Source organism: Sturnus vulgaris, chromosome 1, assembly GCF_052056855.1.
Source record: "Sturnus vulgaris isolate bStuVul1 chromosome 1, bStuVul1.hap1, whole genome shotgun sequence".
Lineage (NCBI taxonomy): Eukaryota > Metazoa > Chordata > Aves > Passeriformes > Sturnidae > Sturnus > Sturnus vulgaris.
In genome coordinates this window covers 145,639,120-145,655,981 of record NC_142243.1, presented here as the reverse complement: position 1 = coordinate 145,655,981, position 16,862 = coordinate 145,639,120, and the positions used below count along the sequence as shown (strand labels likewise).

At 39.4% G+C, this 16,862-nt stretch overlaps 1 protein-coding gene across 2 annotated transcripts in view; it reads right to left on the bottom strand.

Annotated features, from left to right (window-relative positions):
• The window catches only part of NSMCE2 (NSE2 SUMO ligase component of SMC5/6 complex), a 125,877-nt gene that overhangs the window by 4,600 nt on the left and 104,415 nt on the right, over window positions 1-16,862 (bottom strand). The gene's annotated exons all lie outside the window — the stretch shown is intronic.

Below are 16,862 nucleotides of genomic sequence, written 5' to 3'. Positions count from 1 at the left end.
TATAGCCTGTATTCACTGTACACACTTTAAAAGGAATTTGTACTGTTTGTCATAATGCATTATTTATAAAGTGATGCTGTTGTATTTTGATAAGACTATAATTAGTGAAAAACAAAAGCCAGAAAGTGTCACAGACAACAGAAATGTTATTGAATTAACCTTAAAGAGGACGGGCAGGATGAAATACTGACAATTCCCAGAAAACGCCCAATGGCACAATGCCAAAGAATAAAGGGCAGACAAACAAGAATAAATTCACCTAGAGCTGGAGGACCAGCAGGTCTCACCTTTACCAGAAGACAAAAGGTGTAAGCAACTCTGTGCACCCAGGGGCACACCAACTGGTGTTCCGTGCAGAAGTTAGTTAGCCAAAGTCAAAAGCTGAGACATGGGAGCAGCTAAGGAGGAGACAAATAGGTGTATATATATATATTTATATATATTTAGAGAGAGAGTGAGACCTAAGTACAGCCTTAATGAAATGCATACATGTTGTTTTATCTTCTAGCTCTCCTCTGTTATTTTAGATCTAGGCTTTTAGTTGAATGCATTTGTTTATCTTTGAATCTTATCTGGTAATAACAGCAAACTTAACACCTGCCATAGCTTTCCATTCCTTTGGGGAAGTTCTGCCATGCCTTTGCAGAGGCAGAGAATGGCCCTGGGGTGTAGTCCTTAAGGTGTCCCAAGCAAAGAGAACATTTTTCTCTCCAGCTGCACAAGCTGCACTCCAAGGGAGGAGTGAGAAACACAAGTGGACAGGGAGAATTTAGAATTACTTCATGATTTGTCTTCTACTGCATCTCAGCCAGGGTTCCCTGGGCTGCTGTTGCACACTATCAGCTAATCTTTGCATCCCTGGTATTCAGTCTTCCACATCTATTAAGGACCAGTGTTTCCTAACTTATGGTCAGTCCTGCATGCCTGTGTGATACCATCACCTTCCGGATGATACCAGCAGACAGCACCTGTGGAGCAACCTAAACCTCTCACACCCAGCCTAGGCTGAGCTCACTGCCCTGTGAGCCAGCACAGCTCTGCCTGGGGGACTCTTGGCATTGATGCAGCCATCACTCCACCACAGCACCTCTTGGTATGCCAGGCCTATTTCCAGATCTTCCTCCTTAAGAGAGTTTGCCCTTCTTTCCATTTCAATATTCCAAGCATTTAGGAATGTTTCTGACCCAGGTGCTCTAACCCCAGGTATTGGGGTTGGAACTAGATGACCTTTAAGGTCCCTTCCAACCCAAACCATCATATGATTCTATTCCTGTGAATACCACGGGAATACTCAGGTAATCATCAAGGATATTTCTGTGTCTGCTACTAAGGTCTCATTCAATCAATAGGGTGTGGATTCTGAGGAAAAAGGAGCTCAAAGGTCAATCATAATTTCAAGGCTTTAATCTCCAAGAATATTAGCATAACTTCATCAGATACTGACCACCTAACAAAGGCAAACACTTGCATATCAGAAGGAAAAAGTAGGCACAATTTATTTATAAATACCAAAATTGCAACAGTATGGACACCAGAAATGCACTTGTGTTAGTCACCAGTTTTCAGAAAAAAACTGTCACATAGTATTCTTAGATTGCTCATATATATGGTTTATTCTATCATAAGCACATAGTATTTGAAGGAGGTACAATTTTTGGAGGGAAAAAGTTTTTTTTAATTAAGCTTTTGAAATACAAAGTAATGGGTGAAATTCCACTAAGAGAGCAAGGCTAAGAAATACTGGAGTTATTGGCAGGTGGCAGCTTTGGCATATGCTGTTTTACTTCAATATTATGATTTTTTTTCTATAAGGAATACCAACGAAGAACAAGAGATTCAGATTGTCCTTAAATTCGCCTATCTGCTAATTTTGACATACTGCAGCTCTAATCTTTCCTATGGAAAAGATCACATTTTTCTATGTTTTACCTTGTTTCAACCCGTGAACTTGGCATGTAATTCCAGTGTACCAGGGCATCACATCCATTAGTGACATTAGAAAGCATCAGTAATAGCAAGATCTAGGACAGGGGATTGCTTACAAAAGATGATTTTTTAAAAGAAATCAATATGTAGGTGCCAAGGAAGGTGGGTGAATTTTTAAGATGTGGGGCTTGTGCCTTTGACTTTACTTCTAAAACCCAACAATATAAAATAGGCATGAAAGTGGCTTTTCTGGAAGTGTATTCATCTGTGTAGCACCTTCTGACTTTGCTAAAGAGTCACCACTTCCCTCATTACTTCTGTGTATGCTTACTTAAATACTGACACAAGAATTTAGGAGAATGTAGTGAAGCATCCAAGTTCAAAAACATGAGCTCAAGGTTGGGTACTGGTGCTTGAGCCTCCCCTGAAGGCCTCAGGTCTCTAAATTATGTGAGCTAAATCCCAGGCTGGGGTAACTTTTTTCCCATACTGACTTTGGAGGTGATTCAGATGCCTCATGTTTAATGGTTGAAATTTCATGAGTTGAGACCTAATCCTTGTAGGTGGGGTATATTAATCTTCTTGGATTCAAACTGTCCTCTTGCTGCAAGCTTATCTTAAGCACTTCAGGTTGCATTTCATTTGCAATGATTTTGTATACAGCCTATCAGATTGGGGCCCTGGCTTCAAGAGTGATCACAGCCCAAATGAATCATTATTTAAAATATTTCCTTTTCATAAGCAGCTAATATTTTAAAAAACAAATATGCAAGACTGGGATGATGCAAGTAATACCTCAAGCATGTCAATAGCAAATTAGCATAAATCAGATAAACCACCCACAGATTTGTTGTTATTGCTTGATGTTCTTCATTACAGGAGAAGAAAGTAACTTTTTTTAGTGACAGTAAATTTTGCAGAGATTACACAAGACACAGACACACATCTTAAGCTGGTCAGAAAGATGCTCTAAACTGTAGATCTGTATCTGTAGCCTCATACTGGAAAATGTTTTCATTAAGGTCAAAGGGATTTTTTTACCAAATGAAATGTATAAAAATTTGGAGAATCTAAATTGCAAGTCTGACTATTCGACAGAAAGAAATAAAAACACCAGATCATATGTATTTCAGCTAAGTCAGGTTATATTTTTATAAAATTGAGTTTTCCTTGCAAATTAAAGCCAGACGCAGAAAACACTAAGTTATTGTTCCCAAAATTCAGATGTTGCCTTAAGTATCAGAAGTGCATACATCTATTTTGGAAGTCTGAGAGATCACATATTAAGTGCCTTAACAGTTTCTAGTTTTCCATTCCAGCCAACTGAAACATGTTACGAGTATTAGTAACACATTTTCTATCTGGCTATCTCAGCAATGATGTTTACAGCTGTTGTAATAAAACTGCATTCTTATAAAGGTATCTATTTTTGGTAACACATCATAATGAATTTTGCAACTGCCAACTTTTTTTTTTACTTATTAAATTTTAATTAAAAGCTGGTATTAATTTATATCTCTATCACTTTAATCTCTTGATAATATTGTGACTAACATGCCTTAGCTCAGTTTTTACTTTGCTGAGAGAGACTGAGAACTTTTAAGCCAACTTTTAAAAATAGGAAAAGCATAGTGCAGAGACATTAACTGCTGGATTGTGAATTATACTAAGCATAGATAATATACCTGTTAAAAAAACACGAGAGGAAAAATCCTCTCCACTGTTATTTCTACAACCAAGAGACTGCTGTCTGCTCACTGCTCCCAGTATCAGCAATGCCCTCCCCCGATTTCTGTTTCTCTAACATGGTTCTCAGTGAGTACATGTTGCAATGTAAACTCAATTGATTTCTTTCCTTTTCTGCTGGGCTGTTCTGCCTTCTCACCTGCCACAGTCAGACACTAATCCTGAGAATCAAAGTGTAATGTTAAGCATGTGGGATTGAGTCTTTGTAAGCCTGAGCCCCCAGACAGACAAGGTCTTGGCTCCCAAGAGGGTCTATTGTACTGCTGACTCCATAGAAATAACAGCAACTCATCCAGGCTGGGAAAAATCCTATCTCTGAGAGCTCCAAGAAAAACATGAATGTTATGAGGACAAGTCAGATGCCAAGTGTTCCTGCCAGCAGGGCACAGAAAATAATGAAAGGTGGGGGAGGTGAAGGACGTTGTCACATCCAAGAGTTGTGCTCTAGGAGTCAGAAGGCATCTGGGGTGAGGAAGGGCCAGGGACAAGTCTGAAGGAAGGGCCTGACACTGCTGAGACCACCAGGTAAGGCTTGAAGTGGGTCAGCATACCCATCACTGCTCTGAATTCGGGTTAGCCTCCAATCCAGAGAAGCAGACCAGAACAACTGTCCAGTGTCCTTCCCTAGGGACAGATCTGCAATAAATGCTGTAGGAGTAAAAGAAGAGGGGAAGCAGAGAGTAATACCTTCCTGGCAAACTCTCCCAGTCTCTAGCAATTTGTGGCCAAGGACTTCCTGAGTCAGAGCTAATATCATCATACTTAATAAGCCCTGGAGTTTTCCTTCACTGAATTTGTCTAAACTTGGAGAGGGGAATTTCAACCTGGACCTTTCAGCTTGATTAGAGACAGTTATCTTTGCGAGAAAGGTTAGCAACAGTTTAATTTTCCTTGAAAATTAACGCAGAGGCTGCAGGTTACAGTTTAATTTGATTTTTAAGAGGGAAAATAAGGTGTGCAAGCTACAGCTGCAGTCAAACAGTTCAAAGGCTTTGTGCTTTTTGCCAGAGGCATGCGATAGTTTAATTTGCAAACCAAGCCAAACTAGGCTTTGCATTGAAGTACATTACAATTTGATTACTTGCTGGTGTTGCAATACAAAGTTGATCTAAGGAAGGTAGCCTGTAACACGTTGCTCCAGATTGCAATTGCAAATTTACTTGCTCCTGTCCAGGCCAAGCAACTTGCTGGTAATTTACTGCCAGGTGCTTTGTATGTGCCCTGTTTGACAGATACTTGTGCAAAAAGCACATAGAGGCACATTTGGTCAATCCAAAATAAAATGACAATCCTGTAAATATAAGCCATTCTTGTTTTCCTGGAGTGTGAAATACAAATTGGATGAATGTATTAGCAAATTTTTAGTTCCTTTACATAACAGGGAAGGAAAGGATCGTGTCTTGCACTAAACATCAATCCTCTAAAAACTACTTTAATGCCATCAAATTCGCAGCACTTGTATATTTTACTGTATTTTGTCCCACTAAGCTGCAGATCTTTTACAATAAACTATTCTAAATGGAAATACCGTTCCCCTTTTACCCTTTCAGTACTGGGTAGAGTTGTTTGATGCCAGTCTTCCAGAATGGCCTTTAAATGAAGAGAAACTGTGATTTGATGGAAATGTTGTTGGACAACTCTTACAGAAATAACATAAGTGAAGGAGATTGAGAGACGCAGCTAGATACAATTTTCTGTTTAATATATTAATAATAAAATGTGACTACAAATCCTAGGGGGAAAAAAAACCAAGAACTCTAGAAAACCCTGTGAAACCTTCAACTCTCACACTAATCAAAGTGAGAAGAGACCAACGTTGCCTTTAGATTTTGGGAAATTCAGACTGTTGTGCAGTGGGAACTGTGTCTGTAGAACAGAAAGGATATATCTTTGATTATAAACCACACAACTCAAACAATTTGGTAGGCAAACACAGAGGCAGCTTTCTTGGTCCTTCTGTTATTGCAAAGAAACATGAGAAATCCACACTTCAAAGTCCTTGGATGACATTTTAAACTGCAGTTTCCTCATTGCTGCTGCCTGGACCTGATCTGAAGAAGCTGCTGGGGTAGATCAAGACTACCTAAAAAGATGCCATGAAGGTTCATTAGTAAGGTCAGGGGAGCTACTATTTCTGGAAAACCTAAGGTGGTCATATTTTTCCATCTTAACTACCATCACCCACGATGACATGTAAACTTAACAAGCAGGTTAAGTACCAGAGACTTGCTGAAAATAAACCAAACTGATAAACAGACTGTGTGCCAGGCATGTGACAATGGAGCACAAATATTAAGGATGCCGCAGTACGAGTGAAGCATGACAATTGGAATATCTTATGAGGAAAAAATATATCAGACATAAGCTACTAAATTGCAAATATATGTAAAGAACATTTTTATTACTTGGGCTTTCTCTGCTCTTCAGAAGAAAAAAGCCTGAGCAATCACTGCTTCATGCAGTGTAATGTATAAAGGCAATTGCCATGCTTAGAGAGCATCATTTCATGTATCAGAGATGAGAAGAATATCACATACATTTAAAAAATGAAGAAATTTACTCCAGGCACATGAAAGAAAAAGTTGCAAAAGATGCAACCAGGAAAAAAAAAAACCTACCATTTCATTAGAAGATGAACCACTTTCCATTACTAACATTGTGGTCAGAATCTGGAATGTCACTGATGCAATGCTAACCATCAAATGACATGAACATGTAGGGCTTGCCTACACAGGGAAGTTGTTGCAAAATAAGCGAGGGTGTGAATACAGAATGCATTAACAACTTGGCACTAACTCAGTGTGTGGACACTCCTAATCTGCACTAGGAGTGCCTTTTGGCTGTTTAGCCTAATCCACTTCCACACTGGACTTGAGGAAGGCACTGTTAATCCTGGGCTGGAGTAGTAAGAGGACAGCTGTTGGTATTAACAGCAGAGGAGAGCCCCATCCATTTTTGCAAAAGTCCCTAGCAGTCCCTGGATGGTCTAGTCTGTAAATTTAACTCATATTTTCTTGGAACAATCCATTGCAAGTATTCTCTACAAGCAGAAATCATGTCTATGACATCTGACAACAAAAGGCAACATCATTTATCTTGTAACCCCTGTGGCTGGGAGTCACTTTGCCTGTTTCAGTATGTCACTTGTGCATTCTTGTAGACATTCACTTCTGAAAAGGTGAACTGGTGACAGATTTTCAGGTGGAACAAGCTCCTGCTAGAATATGCTCCTGAACAGAACTGTTCCAGGGTAACAGACAGAAAACACAAAGAGCAGTGATGGGGCAAGAGACCAGGTAGCAGTGGTCCCTAGCAGTCCATCCAACAGGCTGCTATGGAACTAGTGAGCAGAAAACCCCCCAGCTACACCAAATTATCATACCCCTGGAAAATTATCACTCAGTTTACCATTTCAATCTGTCTCTTCACATTCTCCTCACAAGACTTTTTGACAAAGACTTCACTGTTTTCCTATTCTAAACAGCTCTCTGAAAATACCTTAGAATAATGCGCCAGGAGAGTTGTGAATACAGACACGTGGAGTTTGCCGTGTGTTGGGGGCACAGGCAGGAATATTTATCAGATATACCATGAGAAGGATGAAGCTCTAATCCCTAAACACTAACCTGTTGATTTTGTCATTGGCAAGAATGACACAAACTCAGCAGCTCTGAAACGGCAGAGAAAGCACAGGAAAGAACAGTCTGTCACCTTTGCAAATGGGCAGATTTATAGTACAGAAAACCAGCTCCACTACCCCTTTCACCCAAAGGAAGGAGGGGAGAACAGATGTGCTTCCCTTTACCAGAAGACTGATGTAAAATATTGCTCTTGAATAAAGACATGAGTACAAATAAGAAAATGTGAAAACAAAATGGTGGGAACAAAATACCCTTTTTTCCACCCCCTAAATGTTGAAGCACTTGAAAGAAATTTTTAGGTGCTATATTTTATTTTAAAATTAGTCTTAATGAAGATAGCATTTGCAATTCTTTTCTTAGTGATGCATTTCAATACTTCACAATGCTTTCTAAAATTTTTACCTACTTTCAGAATGAATTTACTTAATTTTAAAGTGTAACATGGAGTGAATATAATTCAATGTGCAGTGAAGCACTGTATATATCCACACAACCTTTTGAGCTTTATTATTAGGATATATAAAAAGAGAAGTTGTGTTAATCTCTCAAGTTTGTAATATAAATAATTTTTTTCTTGTATTTACCATTACTTTACCATTCCAGTTGTTTTTTGCACTGCTTGGAATGCCGCTGGGATGGCCTGTCACTGCTTCAGACACTAGCTGGGTACTTGCCTGGGGTTGCATCTCTTGCTCTGCTCCTGTCTTGGTTACCAGCCCACAGTCCTGACAACCTCTTTAGAGGAGGAATTTTTCTTAAGCAACAAATAGAAGTAGTAACACCCTTCTTCTCTTGAACACAAAGCACTATAGGAGGTCAATTATACTACTGTGACCATTTCATTGGTGGAAAACTGAGGCTCAGGGCAGGAATACATTCAGAACCACTAGCACCTTCTGTATTAGACCATTGTCTTTCCCATTAGACCACACTGTCTTACCCCTGAGTAACTAAGGCTACAAACAATTTCCAAATACATTCTTAGTGAATGCATCAGTTCCACACTAAAAGCAAAAAATACAACACAGAAAAAAGCCCCAGTATTTTCTGATAATTGCACAATATCTGGTTGTTTATTCTAAGAACACCAACACTTGCGCTGGAGAGCACATGGTAATTATCTAGTAAGTCATATTTATAAAATAATACATCTTTGCTAAGCTACATAAAAAAAGGGAAGAAATAATAATTCATATCAAAACAAAATACAAAATAAAACTGAGTTGTTGTTTAGGGGGATTTTAAGAGAGACTTACAGATTGGCCATTGCTCAATCATAAAACTGAATGGTTTTAATTTAGATTAAAGCAGGGTGACATATTGCCTGTGTGTGTACGAAGACATTCTTCATGAGCTATGCTGTGCACACTGAGCAGATCTTCACTGCAATAATCCTCAGCAAAAATGTTCCCTAAAAGAAACAAAATATGTTCCTAATCCCAGTATATAGAGCATCCTCCAAAACAATGTCATGGTGGCCTTGTGCAGCCAGACATAATGTTGTCATTGGTTTGAGATTATTTTTCTCAACCTGTCCTGTGATGTAAGATTAGGCTTCTTGAGTGGCAGTCAGTAGAAAAAAAAACTAATGCTAGAGCCCTGAGCTATAAATACTCATGGATTATAACTGCAGAAGCCTAGTAGCTTCTGATGGTAATTAGCAGTTAATTTTAAGTCTGATTGATATTTATTTTAAATCCCTTTCTGCAGATTCTCATTTGCCAGGAGTGTAACTGGCAGAGCATCTTCTTGAATGCTACAGGCATGAAGAAACTCTTATCATTCCATCGCTGTCATTTATATCCCAAAACGTGCACTTCTGACTTCACCTTGACATTCTGCGTGGTGCAGATAACAGGCAATCTGGAAATGACTGTGCTTTATGGCAAACATGCTGGGATGACTGTGAGGGGCTTAACTAAGATCCAACACTAGGCAAAGTCTTTTAAACCCTCAAGGTCTCCCTATGCCTACATTTTCTTCTCCAGATCAGCTTTAATAGGGGAGTGAATTGGGACAGATAAAGGACTTGAACAGCCTCAGCACAGATGCACACAGCAGCAGAAACAAGAACTGCAGAGCAGGACAAGCAGGACAAGGAAAGCTAATGTTGAATTGATGGGACAACAGTTGCAGTGTCACTGGTGCTTTGTAACAGGGATAACGAGCACATAGCTAAATCACAGGGCATCCTGCATGGTCTTCATCTTTCTAGCAAAGGAGTTAACATTACACTCGTTATTTTAGTCTTATAGTTATTACCAGAATGGTATAACACTGTAGTTTACCTCTTAAGAACTATTAACTTCCCTTTCACTCTTTGGTTGGCACATCAGCCTTTGTAGAAACACCTACAATCCCCACATGACGCTGAGGAAGTTCGAGGGTTTATATCTCAAAATAAACAGCTTAATATACGTGAAACAATCAAACTGCATTAATTACAGAAGGAAACTAAAATTAAATACAAAAGAGCTACCCTAAGGAATCACCTTTCTGTCAGTACTTCTTTCACATCAGAAATCAAGCATAGCCTTAAAACCTAGAATCCAGGTTAGCTCAGTGTTACTGGGATTCTCTAAAAGTAATTTAAGATTCCTCCTTTTCTACACATTTGGATAGAGCTAGAAAATACATGGGGGAACTGGGTTCAGTAACTGGAAGGAAATGGAAAACTTTTAAGGACTAAATCAATATATAAAGGGGGAGCGGAAGAAAGTTGGAGAAGACTTTTTACCAGGGCCTGCAGCAACAGGACAAAGAGCAGAGCTTTTAAACTGCAAGAGGACAGATGAGACTGGGTGTGAGGAAGACATTCTTTACTATGAGTGTGGTGAGACACTGGAACTGAGAAGCTGTGGATGCCCCATGCCTGAAAGTGTTGGACAGGTCTTTGAGCAGCCTGATTTTGTCCATGGGAGAGGGGTTGGAACTAGATGATCTCAAAAGTTCTCTTAAACCCAAACCATCTATAATATTTCCCTGATTCCAAGCTTTTATTTACAGATACCTGCCCTGGTAGATAAGAGCTCTTTGAAATCAAATACCACCTTGGCATGGCATGCATGCCAATACTAGAACATGTAACACAATTTAGAACATTATTTGTTAGAGCAAGAAAATTAAAATTACTTTTAGTAAAGACCAAAAAGGGGGGGGGTCTCTCCTTTAAAAAATGCAACAGTAGAAAATTCTAGTCACAGACAAATGGCACAGTTAAGCTCTCCCCATAACAGAACACACTAAGCTTTAACTGAAAAACAGCCAAGATCATACACTTCCTAGAGGCGTCCTGCTAGATTTTTCATTGCAGAGCTAATCAAGCTACAGCATCCCATTTCATGTAAAGGAAAACATAAAGTATCAAAAGGACTCTTCAGAGGGCACATACTTTATTAATAGCTATTTCTAGCCAGGGAGTAGAGGGGAATCTGGAAAACAGCAGCAAGTGCACGCTGGTTTTGTAAACATAGGAAATGATCACTTCCAAACTTTCAGCTGCTTGAGGTGCTGGCCACCCATATATGACAAACCTAGTAGGGAAGAGTCACCGTATTAGTGACACCCACAGGTATGTGGAAAGGGCAGTCATTTAGCAGTAAGCAGAGTTCCTTGAGAAGTGACAGTCTTTGCAATCACACATTCCTGGGTTACTACATTTGGCCTCTGGCTTGTACAGCACAGGGCTTGAAACCAGGAGCTCGATTATCACTGACACTGCTGATCTGGAATTTCAGGAATGGGTTGTAGTGGGTCCCAGGAAGCAAACAGCACTTATGAAGAAGCACTCTATGCCTTTGCCAACAGAGAATGTTATGTTGCTCTGAGATGTTGCAAGAGCATGAAAGCAGTGTGGGAAAGGTGTAAACAGAGCTGGTGCAGTAGGAACTACAAACAGAATCACATTATTAACCAGGGAGGCAGGAAGGTGTATGGAAATTCACACCACTCAGTGCCTGAAAATTTTCTTCAGCAAATTATTGAACAATTGGACTGTAAGCAGCTAAAGGATAACAAGGTAGTAGGAGACAGTCAATAAGTTTCTTGACAAATCATGCCAAACCGACCTAACCAGCTGCTCAGATAGATTAACTGTCCCTGCTGGACGAGAGAAGTCAGCTAACCTACATATCCCGATCTTAAATACAGCTTTTGGTGTTTTCCACATGACATCCTCCCAAGTAAACTAAAGAAATCAGTATAGATCTTCACCCAGATACAAGAAACAACACAATAACTAGGCTTTCTTCTGATTACAGTTTCTTTCTTTGCTAAAACAGAACACTAGTGTAACAATCATCACAGTAATGCCTAAAAACCATAATAGAGATTAAACAAGATTGTACAAGACACTGTACCCATTCATGAAAAGACAATTCTGACATTGCAGAGCTGCAGTCTAAACAATCAGGACAGACAAGGGAAATATTTCACCAGCACTGTCAGAGATGGGAAACTGAGGCAGAAAAAAGATTAAGAGCCTGATTTTCAAATGAGCTCAGCATATTTCTTGCTGAGCTTGCTTGAAATTCTGGCCATAATCAACAGCATGGAAATCACTAGATACTGAGCTCCTTTGAAAACCAAACTTCAATATGAAAATTTGGCCCCAGAGGTCTTTTGAAAATCAACATCAAGAGGCTCACCCAAGGTCACCCAGGAAGTCAGCAGCAGGGCTGGGAACTGAACCCACATCTTCTGACTCCCACTCTGGTGCATAGCTAATGTCGCCCTGTGTTCTTGTTTTAATTAGCTATGGGGAGATCTCAAACCAGAGAACGCTTTTGAAATTAAAGAAAAGAAAAGAAAACCCTCTCAGGTTCATTCAGTTCCCTCTCAGAAGCATCAGCACAATGGGCTTCCAGCAACTCACAGGCGGGAGAGATTTCTAGCTTCTTTAACAAGTTTCTGTTTTCCTCAGAGAACCCACATAGTTTATTGTTTACTTTACATATATAAAGGGATTCACTGGTGAACATCTTTTCTCTTAATAATTTTTTTTTGAATTGCAGTATGCCTGTGACCCATACAAATATCTTTCCTGTGACAAATGAGGATAGAAAAAGGAAGCCTGCAGAGTGCAAAGGCTCATGAGTATTAGTAGACAACCTCTGGGGCAAGGAGTGGAGACTTATGCTATTGCTTATTATTACTACATTTTTCCCTAGGTAGAGAGAGTTGTTTGAAGTGGTTTCCTTGCTAATACAGTGGCAGAGCAAACTATTTACTTTGCATGTATATGTGGTTGCTTCAGTACCTCTCCTGCCGTTCCTGTGGAACACCTAAGATGCAGTGCAGCAGTCCACCAGTTCTTTCTGGAACATCTAGATTTGCCATATTTTCCCCGGCTTTGGCATCATCCATAGGTCTCTAAGCATCTTCCCTGACAAGACTTTGCTGGAGAACTACTACAGCCATCTCAAGATCAATGAAAGATATAAAATTATTGCAGAGGTAGAAAACAAGGCAAGTTTGTAACAGCTCCTTTTAGTTCAACACATTTAGCTAAATCCTAGATGTGGAATTATTTTGTCAAAGACAGAATAACAGGTTAGTATTTCTAGTCTTATTTTTTCCCATCGAAAGCTTCAGCCTGCTTTTCTGCAAGAAGTCAGAAGAGCTCTTCAAAAGGAGGAGCAGGACATTTCCTCAACTATGTGACCTTGATATGCTCTTTGTCACCACAGGTGACTCTGCATTCACTGGGAATCTCACTGATAAAAGCTAATAAATTTTGCACCATTTTCATCAGGCAGAAAGCTACTTGGATAGAAATGGAAACTATGGCTCATGCTGATGGCTGGAGATTTCATAAAAGAAGAGCTGCTGGGTTCATTATTCCCAGATTTCTGTCAAAAGAAGAAAACTGTCTTTCTTCTGACTTTCAGTCTTCTTGTACCTCTTTAGTGCTATTTTCAAATCTGCTGTCTCCTTTGGGATATGTTTCACTTAAGTTCAGAACAGAATCTTATTTCTCTGTCAAAAGCACCTTCTACTTTTCTTCTTCATAATTTTCACTGCTACAGGTTTATGTGTCCAGCTGCAAAGTTGTGCAAGTTTAAAAACAACTTTATCTGGAAAAGCCAAGAAACACTTCACTAAAGACAAAGCAATAGTTATGGGAAGCAAACAGATGGTGGAGTGATTGTGTACAAGCAGCATGTTTGTTCCTACAGATTAGCTGGGCACACGGCTTTCACTCACAGAGCATTCTTAGTTTATTCTAATCAGTAAAAAGATATTATTAGGGTTAATTTAGTGCTGGCTCAAGGATTACTTGTATTTCTATAATAGAAGTCATTGAAGAGGGAGTTTGAGCGAAGGCAAATTTATTTCACAGGACTTCCTTTCTGCTGGAGAGTGTCTCATGAAGGGGTGGCATGAGAAAAAGCAAAAGGACACTCTGGAGTAAAAAAGTGAAGCTGAGAACCAAGGTTGGAAGTGGTGCCTCAGCAGAGGGGAGGTGGTGATTCCATGGAGCACCAGCACAGCTGGGTGTGGCAGCAGTCAGAAGGTCCTCGCAGGCAAAGTGCTCCCAGAGCCTGCTCCTGCCTATCTGTCAGGTTCTTTTTTGCCATCTTATCTGTCTCTTGTTTTACTCCACACCCTCCTCTTCTAGTATGGCTTTCTCATTGTCTCCCCTGACTTATCTTGGATCACAAGAATTCTGGGGGAGGGAACACATTTTTATATAGTAAACAAGCAGTGCTGTTATGGCACTATACACAGAATTGATAACAACTCATGCAGTATATAAAGTGAAAATTCTCAAATAATCTCAATTGTCTAGAAGAGGGGATCTCTTCAGTTAGTGGAAAATATTACTGAAAATCTTGGCGTTTCAGGTTGAATTGGGTGCTTAAACAAACCATGACCACTGCTAAACATGCAGGTTGCACATTCTGGAATGCCGATTGAACAGGCTTATGTGGGATCATCCAAAACCTTTGCAAGCTGATAAATCTGAATAATTAAGCTCTCCCTCATTACAGGTCTCCAAAGCACATTAATCAGGTCTCCACAAGAGTAAAATTCACTCCGGAAACAGGAATACATCTTTGACTAATTGGTTGTTTTGGTTGGCTGGATTTGGTAAACTGAGGCTGCATTTGAGATATTGGTGTTGACCATATAAACTGTTATATACTGCCATCTAAGTTATGCGTTCTGCTGTCTGCATACTGACCCAGCAATAGATCTAAGTATGTACAATACTTCTATCTCTTTTCACTTCTGACAAGAGTGAATTTCCAAGGGCCTTATGAAATACTTTCTCCTCCTCCAACAGAATCACAAATGAAGATGGCTCTTTTAATTTTGGTTTAGTTTTGAACTAGGGAATTTTACTCAATATTACAACCCTGACTATGAAGTGAGCTCCACGAGGGCAGTACCAGCAGTCTTGCTAACTGTGTTTCACAGACATCTTGTCATCCCTAAACTCATTGAAGGATGGAAATCCCTCTTTACTGCTGTCATGGACAAAATCATGAGAAAAAATTTTCTGGTCTGTTGATCACACAAAATTTAGAATTTAAGTAACATTTAGACAAAGCATATACATGCATGAAAAATCAAATACAATTAAAAATATCAAATAAGACAATGCTTTTGAAGATGCAGAGGAAATTTTATTTGAAAGAATATAATTAGAACCCTGCTCACACTGATCTAAAACCCCCAAAAAAGGGTAAAAAAACTGGTATAAACCAGTAGCATCAGCACCACCCTACTGCACTCTCACTTTAATCCTGCAAATATGTCTGGCATAGGTAGCCACAGGCATCTTTTCTCATATGCAACATCATAAAGATCCAGTTATTGGATGTTTGAAGGTTTAAAGTGGGTTAAGGATTACACTACTGTAAAAGCAAGTCTCTAACTGAAATCTTAAGTTAGCAGTACAACATCACAAACTTCTTTCCAAAAGTAATTAACTGTCTTGAGATAATACACAGCTTTTTAATGTTATATGTAAATTCTTTTGAAATAGAGTACTTAACAGTATTAGAAACTTACATTCAGATATTGGAAATAATGAAACTTTCTTATCAGAGGCCAACAGAAGATTTAACCTACTGAGCACTACTTGTCATTAGTATACAAGTAGATGGGTGAAAATGCAGAGAGTTATTAACACTTGAGAAATTAGGAAACCTTATAATCAAAACATTATTTTACAAATTGATTTAAATACAGGAGAGGAATATGTTCAGGCAGGTCTTCTATTTCAGACATTTTGTTTCCCTTTGAAACTTAAGCAAAAGAAGAAGCAAAAGAAGACAACAGACATGTCAATGGCTGAATGGGTGGGTCAGTCTTCCGGGGAAATGAATCATATTTTTCATTCAGTTTTATGAAAGCCTTGCTCAGACCATGCCTTGTAATTACTATTTGTTGCAGTGGAACACCAGTCAGCCACGCAGTCCAGTTTACACGGATTAGGTAGTTTTCTGAGGGTTTTCTGAGGTTTTCTCTTTTAGGACACAAATTACAATGTGATTCCCTTCCTCAGCATGCAAATGAAGGCTGGAAGAGCTGATAAAGAAATTTTAGTATAGGATGGTCAAGAAGGTTCTTACATTAGAACCTATTATATTCTTATAATAGTCCAACTTGCTAATTGAAAATGTACAGTAATAACCAGTATGGACTGTGGCCAAAGTTAGCTCTGCCTCAGAATTGGTACTACAAGGACACACAGATTAACCCAGATTATGGCCTGTCTGTCAATTTTGGTATTTTATACAAGTTTCTATTACTGCCTCACTTGAGTACCTGCTATGTAAAACTGAAAGTGATTCTTCTGTGGGTGATTCCAGCAAGGGTGCCCAGCCATTGTGATGGCAGAGAGAGCACCAAGTCAGGTGCTGAAGAGTCCTACATAGTGCCTCAGTAGAGTCAGCTAAGCAAAGGGATCTACAGCTGCTACTGACCTTGTAACTGCTGAAGATTCATAGAGCACATCTTGATGACAGCACTTTAGATCCCTCAGATTTGGGAATTTGGTGCTTTTTCTCTGCAAAAGCCTCCTACCATCAGAGGTTTAGAGTTCTAAGGATTTTCTAGAGTCCAAAACTCTTTCTTTCAAAACACCAGGAGACAATATTATTTCTTTCAAAATATGCCAGGAAGAGAAAGCAATAGCAGCAGTCTTTCCCTTTCTTTAGTAACTAAGACGTAGGAAAAAAGTTCAGCTACTCTTGGATAGTTTGCAGCCCTACTAAGGAAAGAGACATTCTGACATCTGCTGCAGCTGGACCACTGTGCAGCTGAAGCAATGGATTGAAAACAAGAGCCAAAAACCTTGGGAAAGACTTTGCAGTGCCAAGAGCAGGGCATTCCATTGGGAGGGATAAAGTTTTAAGCTTTTCCCTTTGCTTCCTGGGTTATTTCTAGTCACATGCTGTCCAATGTAAGATGCAGCTCCTCAGTACCCTGAGAGTAGTATGAGTGCCAATACCTGTCTGCAGACCACAACCACTAATCTTTTAGCACAGATTTGTGCATTCTGTGGCAATCTCATTTGAAGTGTAGACTTGTGTGCTC